At 40.1% G+C, this 10,543-nt stretch overlaps 1 pseudogene; it reads left to right on the top strand.

Annotated features, from left to right (window-relative positions):
* Positions 1-9,225: 9,225 nt before the first annotated feature.
* LOC114636175 overlaps positions 9,226-10,543 on the top strand; it is a 6,251-nt pseudogene continuing 4,933 nt past the window's right edge.

Genomic DNA, 10,543 nt, shown 5'->3' with positions numbered 1-10,543 from the left:
TCCCCAACAAGATTGTGTGCTTTAATTGTCAGATTTATGGATTATGGGGCCCAGGTAAGTCATTTTGTTTAATCGGAGTCACTATCACACTATGCAACCCAGGGTAACCTTGAATTCAAGATCCTCTTGCAGACACTCCCAAGTGCTAAAATTCTGGGAACATGTCACCATACCCAGCTTCTCATTAGCTTTCTCTTTTATCTTATTTGTGACAGAATTTACAGACCCATAAAAATAAAGAATGTACACAACTTCTCCACGTACAATTTATGGACATTATGTCGTTTTACGAGGTTTCATATCTCAGATACTACAGAAAGAACGCCTCTGCTGTGAGTAGAGACTTGTGGCCCTCTGAGTTGGCACATGTGGCCTGAGTGAGATTGCCAGCCCATGCATGCTCAGCAGTAACACTGGCAGGTTGCTCTCCACAGCACTTTGCATGCCCGTCATCAATGGCTTCCTTCTATTTCCGCCAGTATCTGGCACTGTCAGACTCCCATCTGTGGATTTCAGTCTCATTCTCGAAATTACTGTTCACCATAAACTATTGATTTTCTGTACATGGCCTGTTTATTTGGGAGTGGTTTGAGTGAGAATGGCCCCCATAGGTTCATATGTTTGAACACTTGGTCCTTGGTTGGTGGAACTGTTTGAGAGGGATTAGGGGCATGGCCTGTGGAGAAGGCCCAGCATACTCTTTCTGTCTCATGCTTGCGAATCAAGATGTAAGCTCTCAGGATTTCCTGCTGCCATGCCTTTGTTCCACCATCTAAACCACTACCCTCCGAAACTGTCAGTCCAATTAAATAGTTTCTTTTGTAAACTGCCTGGGTTGTAGTGTTTTATTCCAGCAATAGAAAAGGAACTAAGACAACTTGTTTGTTCCATTATCTTTCTCTTGAATGCTTGACTTGAATGCCTTATTGAATTGTTATTCTCCAGACATGTTGTTAACAGTTTATATTGCAAGTATTTTGTATGTCTTTCAACATTACTGCAATGCATTTTTGTATGTTGGCAACATTGTCTAAGTTGGGTTAAAAATGATGTGACATTTACAGAATGTGGACTTACTGACTCAAGCTAAGGGACATGTTAACACCCATTATTTATACCTCCTGCCTAACTGAAACTTTGTCCCCTTTGGCCTGAATTTCCCCTTCCTCATCTGCTGCCTTGGACCCCTCCCCCCTCTGTTCCTGTGATTTCCATTGTTTTGGACTGTAAATGAGAATGCATGGTATTTTGCTGTGACTCACTAATTTCCTTAGCATAACAACCTCCAAGTTGCAAATCTAATACTATCCTTTTACATACATATACAATATTTTTCTTTATTCCTGCATCCATTGGTGGACACCAAGGTGATCCCGTGACTTGGCTCTTATAAAGAATGCTATAAAAAGTATGGTCATGCGGGTTTCTCTTTGATATCCTGATGTTTTCAACACATTCAAAGAGTTTATTATTTAAGTCAGATTTCTGTAGCTTTCAGTATATTCATCTGTTTTTTAATTAAAGGAACAATACTAATAACAAAAATTAAGACAGACAAAAAAAGATATATGGAAAGACAAAATTATGGCAATCTTAAATATAGCCTAGCCCCTATTGTCTCAGCTGACTCTCACTAAGTCCCCATGAAAACTGAGTCTTTAAGCTTTGTTCCTCCATGATATGCTGACTTTTAAATTCTCTGGATGTGTGTTCAGTTAGTTGTATCACTATGAGTGTTTAACCAGTCATTCGTGTCACTATGGGTATATATCCAGTCAGTGAGGTCACTATAGGTATGTACCCAGTTAGTAAGGTCACTATAGGTGTGTACCCAGTTAGTAAGGTCACTATGGGTAGGTACCCAGTGAGGTCACTATGGGTGCATGCCCAGTCAATGACATCACTATAGATATGTACCCAGTCAATGAGATCACTAGATTACATAGTAATTCCATTTTTAACTTTAGAGGAACCTCTGTTAATGGTTAATCTTGGTTGTCAACTTAACTGGATCTATAAACAAGTAAAAGATAAACTACTGGATATCCCTATAAGGAATTGTTTTTGACATATTCTTTGAAGTAGGGACCTACCCTAAATGTGCACAGCACCATTAGGCAACCAGATGAAAGGTAGTCTGAATGGAAAAGCTGCCATTTGCCTATCTGCCTTCCCATCAAACTGGAAAGTTCACCTACTCTGTGGCTGTTTCTGCCACTGATGCTCTAATTCCTCACTGACTTCAGAACTCAGATTCTTTGGCTTTCCCATGTGAACTGAACACCAGTTGCCTTTTAGAAATCCTCCAGGCACTCAGTGCCATGCTGGGACTGTTGAGGCACCCTGCTTCATGGACAAAGGAGCTATAGGGTTCTTGGTCTCCACAGAATGAGGACAACTGTACTGTATAAGCCATTCCAATAAATATCCTTTTACTATATATTCAATCTTTCAGCTCTGTTTTCTTAGAGAAACCTGACTAGCAGGGGACAGAGATTAAATTTAGAGGGTCAGCCTAGCATACCAAAGACCACAGGTTCAGTCTCCAGCACCACCTAAATCATGTGACATGGGTACAGAGGCATGTAATCTCTGACACTCCAGATGGAGGCTGGAGAATCAGGTCTTCAAGCTCATGCTGAGTGTCTTAGTTCCTATTCTGTTGCTCTGAAAAGATCCCATGACCAAGGAAACTCTTATAAAAGAAAACATTTAAGTGGGGACTTGATTATAGCTTTAGAGGATTGGTCCATGATCATCACAGTAGGAAGCAGACAGACATGGAGTTAGAGCACTAGCAAAGAGCTTTATCTTCTTACCAAAATCATGGCGCAAACAGCGAGTCATACCCACATACAAGAAGTCCCTTTACAAAATGCCCCTCAAGCAAGTCTTCCCAGGGCTGTGCAAAAAGAGATCCCGGAAAGGTCCAAGATTGGGGAAGGCAAGGGAAAGTGTTGGGGGAGAGAGAGGATAGTAGAGACGAGTTGGAGACTAAAAGCCAGTCTCACTAAGAGCTTGCTTAAGGGCTATCCAATAGTGTTACCACAATGGTTTAACTACAAATAAAAGGCAGAGGCAAGCAGCCACAAAATCAGCAGACAGAGGCAGATCACTCTGCCCAGCACTATGCGGCTACAGCATCCCTGCCGCCAGCGTGCCTCTTGCTCACTTGCTTCCTCGCTCACTCTTGCTCTAAAACATGGAAGAGTCTCTTTTGTTTGGAGCTAGTAAGGAGTCCTGAATAGACAGGTCACTGAGAGAGGAGCAGCCCCCTCTGGCCTTGAGCCCCCCAACCTCCATCTTCCTGACTTCAGCAGCCCTGTAGGGCTTACTTTCTCTACAGCAGTGTTTCTCAACCTGTAGGTCAGGACTCCTTTGGCAACACTCTATCTTCAAAAATAATTACATTACAATTCAAAACAGTAGCAAAACTACAGCTGTGAAGTAGCAACAAAAATAACTTTATGGTTGGGGGTCAGCACACCATAAGAAACTGTATTAAAAGGTTGAGGCATTAGGAAGGTTGAGAACCACCAATCTAGAAGATTTCAGAGACAAACGTAGGCCTTCGTCCAGAACTTTCCTTTCGTGTCCATGTATTCTAGTTATGTGGTCCCTAACAATCAGAAGGAAGCCATTTTCTGGATGTGGAAGATGCTGGCCTGGCCCAGCAGGCTGAGGAGATGGCTCCCTCAAGTGGATACAGCCACTGGGCTAGTAAGTAACAGAAGTCTCCTCCAGGTGACAGGAGGGAGGGGGCAACTGGGGTGGCAGGTGCCTATCTACTTTCTCATGGTTGCAGCAGAGAAACAACTGACCAGTCAAGTGTCACTTTCTTAACAGGTTAGACTCATAAAGGTTTTGAGGTTAAGAATTGAATCCTCTGGTTTTGTTCCATAGCATTTGGCTGCTTCAGGTATTTGTTTATGTGTCTCACAAAATAGCCTCTGGATACCATAGTGTGTGCACTGAATTTACAGATCAGCTTGGGAAGACTGTCATCTTGGTAACGCTGTTGTCTCTAGTGTGAACTTTGAGTGGCTCCACATTTCTTCTGACCCTCTATGCTTCCCCTCGGTGATGTCTTATACTTTCTTTTGTAATTTTCGTATTAAGTGTTTAGCATTTTGACAATATTGACACGAGAACTATCATCTTCTTCATTTAACATAATTGAGTTTTGTATATTGACCTTGTGATATGCAGCCTTGGGGAAACTGGTCTTATAAATCTGTTCATTCCTCAGGACTCACGTATATGACCATATGTGGCCATACTGTTTTACTGCCTATGCAACTGTTTTCTTCTTTTAACATGCTGCTTAGAACTTCTGAGGCCACCCTGAATGGGATGAATTTAAGGATGCTCTTCCCTTTCTTAGGATTCTGAAAGCAATACTCAGTCTCACACCTTCCGGTGAGGGTCAGCGATGGGTTTTTAGAAACACTGTTAAGGAAGTTCCCTTCTGTTTGTAGTTAGTTTAATGTGTACTGTAAACCTATAGACTGCTGCATTTTTGTCAAATGCTATTCCTCATTGATAAATTTCCTCCCTTTTGTTTCATCGATATCCTAAATTAACTGACTTCTAATTATTAAACCAACCTTGAATTCCTGGGATAAGTCCTACCTGATAATATATAAAAATAATTCTCTTGTTATGTTTTATTGTGGAGGCTGTTACTTAGTGTGGAATCTTCATTTTTGTGTGATCCCATTCCAGTTTTGGTACCAGCCTCACAGAATAAGCTGAGAAATATTCTCCTCTCTACTCCCCTGAAGAGTTCTTTTTTAAAAAAATGGCATTATTTATTCTCTAAATGTTTGGTAGAATCTGACAATGAAGCCTCCTGGTCTGGAACTTTTCTGTGTGGGGATGACTTTTCTGTGTAGTCTGTGTGGACTACATCTATACTGAAGGGTGGGTGGAAAGGGCCATCCTCTGGGGAAGCCAGAAGACTTGGGAGAAAGCAGCCATGCCAAGGCTGGAAACCTTCTAGCTTCTCTCTCGGGCCTTGTTAAGGAGCTGCCTGGAAGGAATATTCAGATGCAGGATTCAGTTCTTACTTGGCATTTAGGTAATGAATAGAGCTGACTTAAGCAGTTAAAATCCTTTAAAAGGATTGTCTGTGTCTTCTCAGAATTCAGAAACTCCAAACAGTAGAGTAGAACAGTCATAGACTCTTCCTACATTCTGGGACATCTGAGTTCAGAGTATCAATAATTATGTGCTTGTTCACCTCATTGGTGATGCAGCAGACAGTTCTCCTCACCCAATTGTTTTAGGACCATGGTTCTCAACCTGTGGGTCTCGACCCCCTCTGGAATCAAATGACCCTTTCGTGGAAGCCACCTAAGATCACTGGGAAACACAAATATTTACATAATGATTCACAACAGTAGCAAATTTAGTTATTAAGTAGCAACAAAAATAACTTTATGACTGGAGGTTGCGACAAAATAAGGAACTGTATGAAAGGGTCACAGTGGAGCCGCTGTTCTAGGACCAGCACATTGTCTCTCCTGGGGAATATTTGTGTTCGATTGAGAGGAATGTGTATATATTCGCTGAGCTTAGGTGAAGTGTTCCATAGATGTTATTTAGTTCAAATTCACTGATAATCCTCCATTAGCTTTCTGTGGTCATCTTGACTTACTGTCTATTTGTTCTGTCCATTGCTGAGACCGAGGCAGGAAAAGCTTCAAATATCCTTGTTGAATTACTCATTGTTCTTTCTGCTGGAGTTTGCTTTTCGGATTTAGAGGTTCTCTTGTTAAGTGCATAGATGTTTTCAGTTAGCATCCCCTCCTAATATAGCTGTTCCTTCATCACTATAAACGACTCTCAGTCTCAAGTGAAATTTCTCATCTTGAGACTGATTTTGTCTGAGATTACTATACTCATGCCAGCTGTCTTATTTTTATTGCTGTGTGGTGAATTCCTATAATTTTCTATCACTTAAGCATCCATTTTAAATAAATGTTGGATTTGTTCTCAGCCACAGCAAGGATCATGAAGCCCATGTCTCCTTGCTCTAAACCCAGAATTATCCCAGAAAGCATGATAAGGTGATTCCCTAGATTCCAACAAAGGATTATATAATGTTTATCTGAGACACCCAAAATTACAGTGACAATTATTTTACATGGTTTTTGTATGTGTGTGTATGTGTTCATATGGGTGTGTAAACAGGTGCATACACTTGTATGTGCACACACTGGGGGAGTGAGCAGAACTCAGTGTTGAACATCTTCTTCTATTGCTCTGCAACTTACTTTTTGAGACAGGCTCAGTCACTGAACCTGGAACTCACAAAATTGGCCAAGCTGGGTTACCCAACTAACTCCAGAGAGCTACCCTTCTCTGTCCCCAACTCCAGCACTTGTCTTACAGACCCACCAGCATTTACTGGTGCTGTTGGTCCAAGCTCAGTCCCTCATTCTTGCACAGAAGGCACTTGATCAATTGAACCAGCCCTCTAGCCCTTTGTAAAGATGGTAAGACAGAAAATACAGCTACCACTGCTAGCACTGTAGATTTCCTCCTGTGGATGCACATTGCCCTGAAGATTTCCTTTTCACACACCGATTTATCCCTGCCTTAGCATCTCTCTCCTGTGATGACTGCCCTGTCTCTTACATCTGCACCTGAGACCTTGAAGCATCACTCTGTGAGTGGTTTATGAAATTAACTTTAAGTTGCTTATGAGAGCAGAAGTGTGTATGTGTGGCCTGGCTTTTGTAATTGCCCACATAATGAGCTTTATTGGTACACTACATATTGTGTTATGAATGAAATTGCTCTCTGAAGCTACTTCCTTCTATCTCAAATAACTTATTTTAGAAACTCTCACAGGCACAGATGCTAGTGAGGAGTTGGCTCATTCTTTGTTTGAATGAGAATGTCTTAGGTCTTCAGTATGAGAGACGTTTACAGGCTATTCCTATTGAACAGGATGTAGGGTTTAGAGTTTGGGGATTTGTTTTTGTTTGAGTTTTGGGGGTATTTTGGATATACCATCTCACTACTGTGTTCTCCATTGTTTGTAATGAGGTGAGTTGTTCTTCTTGTCATAGTTGCCTTTATAGAACATTTTTATTGATTGCTGTGCCTTCTTGTCTTTTGACTATGTCACTATGTCTGCAGTTGCTCTGTCTTGTTGTAATCTGATCAGTGTTCATTGTCATTTTTATTTGTAGACTTATCGTTTTCATTATTTGGCATGTTCTTGCCTGTTATTTCAATATCTTTAACTCCTCCTCCTGGAATGTCACTACATATGCTTCTAGGTGTTTTTCTGGATCTGTTGATGCAGAAACACAGTTCTTGCCTCAAAAGGAACAGGAGATGGTTTGTTCCTAACCAGCAAAGGATGGCTGTGGTCTAAGAATGTGCTCCACTGGACAAGTGGTTATGAATGTTACATAGTCAGAGAGCAAGGAGGGTCCTCAATTTACATAGTTACATACTACTATGTGGTTGGGGAGGCCAGGTAAGAGGTTACAGCAAAGTAGAGGGAGCTCTGGGATAAGTTGTAGATGTTGTCAGGTGATGTTTACGACACTGCTTTATGTCCCATGGAACTAAGAATGCTTATTCCTAAAATCTAATAAAAATGAGTATGTATAGACTGGAAAGAAGTCTTCAGAAAATAGAAATAGCTGCTAAAGCCGTAAAGGAAATAGTCCCTGGATCATACTGACATTATTAGCCATCATGCATAAGTTGGTTAATACTGCTCGTCAATTGGCAGGCTCTAGAATCATCTAGGAGAGGAGCCTCTGGGCGTGCCTGTGAGGGTTATCTGAGGTGAGCAGACTCACCCTAGCTGTCAGACTGAACAAGAAGGAAACGGGAGCTGAGCACTAGCATTCAGGGTATTCTGCTTCCTGAAGCTCCAGCCGCCGTGACTTCCTGTCAACTGTAAACCAAATAAATTCTTCTTGCTTTCATCAGATGTTTGGTTGTAACATTTCAAAAACTAATATATGTCATTCTATTTCCGTTTCTTTGTTATTTATTTATTTATTTATTTATTTATTTACTTATTTATTTATTTTTGGTCTTTGGTAGCATCACATTCATATAGACATAACATTCACTTATTCAAAATAGTAAGAATATTATCATATCTCAGAAAGAGAGAATATGTAGGAGGAGATCTGGAAGAATTAGGGGGAGGGGAATAAATATGATCAAATTCATTGTATGAAATTCTCAAAGAATTAATAAAAACATTATTTTAAAAATAGTATTCTACTCACAGTTAAAATAAACAAAAATAAATAAAAATAGCAGATGCGACAGGGAATGGTGTTTTTATTACTCGCCCCCAATTCTCTGCATGTTCCTTGATGCTCTGTAACTAGGCTGACTCACTTGCTCCTTGTTTCTATAGTTACTATAGTTATGAAATATTTTAGTTGATGTTTTGAGGGTTTGAAGTAAATCGTTATTTTTTAAATTCTAGCTTTTCCTTCTGGCCAGCTTGATTTCATACCCAAAGCCTCATGTGGAATAACTAGGTTCTAATTTTAGAAATGATTGGCCTTTCATGTCTAAATTACTCTAGCTCTTCCTGACGGCTAATATTTCCTTTGCTTACTATTTGGTATTATATCAGATTTTTGGCTTGGGTAAGTAAACAGACAGTCATAATACAGGCTAAATCAGATAATAACAGTATCATTTTGAATTTTTTTCTCAACAAAAATGTCCTTTCTCCGTGTAACAAACATTAATGACAGTTGGGCAGACACAATGCAGACTTGTGGAAGATGGAGATTCTGTAGATTCTGTGGACATAACCCTACCTTCGTCCTCTTTTTACTACCACAAAAGAAAATAGTTCCAACAGGAGTCATTTTGTAATATGGCCTGTTTACTTTTCATTGGCAAAATAGGACTGTTATTTAGTCTTTCTACAACCTCAACTAATTGTACTGTGAGCTACACTGAAGACTAATTTCAGAGGAGAATGTGGGCTCACAAGGCAACGTCTCTTAGGTTACACATTCTCTCTTTTAAAAATAATGTTGTCTCTACGTGTCCTATGTTTTGAGCACGAATCTTTTCCTAAAATGTGCCTTTATTATTTTTAGTAAAGCCAGCCTGTCTTGAAGATTCCCAGTATCTATGCCTACACCATCAGCGAGGTAGCTTTTGGCTCTAACATTTGTCCAATTTTGATTAAAAATAACTAATTGAACTGATCAGAACACCATGATGCTCTTGTCACTGACTGGTTTTGGACACTTTGAATATGAAGAATCAGTTCAAGCCTTTGAGTCAAGAGAGTTGGAGAAACTCCAATTCAGGCTGGAGTCTGAGTGTGTCTTAGGATTTCCAGAGCCTTCCAGCCCTGATGGTGGCCCATACCTGTATCCTGTGGAATTTGAACCCTATGAACTGGAGTTAGTGTGGTTAAAAGGTGTGGCTAGGCATCATTTCAAAGGACATATAATATTTACATATTTACAGTATTCATATACATATTTACAATATGGATGGTCATCAGAACAGGCTGTGCTGATATAGTAACTGTTGTATTGGGGAATTCATTGAATCTTAACGATTCCACTATCAAGAGCAGTAGCCAGCCAGTAGAAGCCAGTTAATATTCTTCTGTTTCTCTTAGAAGAAACCCTGTCATTTGCACTGTAGGTGTTTTATATCTAAAAATAAGTTCCCACCAAAACAGAGCTCCTTTTGGAAGACATAAAACAAGTCTTTGTCAATCTATAAACTAGATTTTCTTCCAACTACACTGAATAATGGAAGAATTATTTTATGGCAATAAAAAAAGATTGGAATCTTTTTAAAGGTGAAGACTCAGATCAAATAAAGTGTGGAGACTTGAGTGGGCAACTGTCAGAATAAAAACATTGTCAGTGAGAAGTGGTGACATCATCACTCTTGTCTGGAGTTTTCCTAAGACCAACATCATCAGTATCCCTGTCGTTTAGGAAAGCATGCCGGGACAAAGAATGAAGACCTCAGACAATTTTCAAAAGCTCTAAATATAAAATACTTAAGAATTGTGTTATAAAGGCTGAGCATCAGAAGAAATGTCACCAGTGGGGTTTTCCACTCTGTTCCTGGGGGTTTTCAACTGCTGATGTGGTTCGAGATGACTGCCCCCAGACTCTCCGAAGCCCATGCGGCTGTGTTCTCAGAAGGAATTGGCACACAGGAAAAGTGAGACACAGCCTGGGAGTCAATCCTCTCCAGTTCTGCAGCACAGCAGGTGGTTGGGATCCTGCTAAACCACACAAAATCCTTCCCATCCCAAAGCATTTCCTTTCCACTTAGCATCTTTATCAAAAATATGCTGAAAAGTAAACGTTCATCTCTTGTACCTCACTTTCATACTAGAAATACTTTCTTACTTTTCTTTATAAAATTTATGAATCTAGAAAACTCATTTTGGTAACAAAATAAAATAGCTTAGATTTTAGTTAAAACCTAGAGAGCTACATCTGAGCATCTCTCTCTCTCTCTCTCTCTCTCTCTCTCTCTCTCTCTCTCTCTCTCTCTCTCT

This window comes from Grammomys surdaster, unplaced genomic scaffold (genome assembly GCF_004785775.1).
Source record: "Grammomys surdaster isolate TR1022 unplaced genomic scaffold, NIH_TR_1.0 122793, whole genome shotgun sequence".
Taxonomy (NCBI): Eukaryota; Metazoa; Chordata; class Mammalia; order Rodentia; family Muridae; genus Grammomys; species Grammomys surdaster.
Note: the sequence above shows the minus strand (reverse complement) of the source record. Positions and strands in the feature narration are given on the sequence as shown.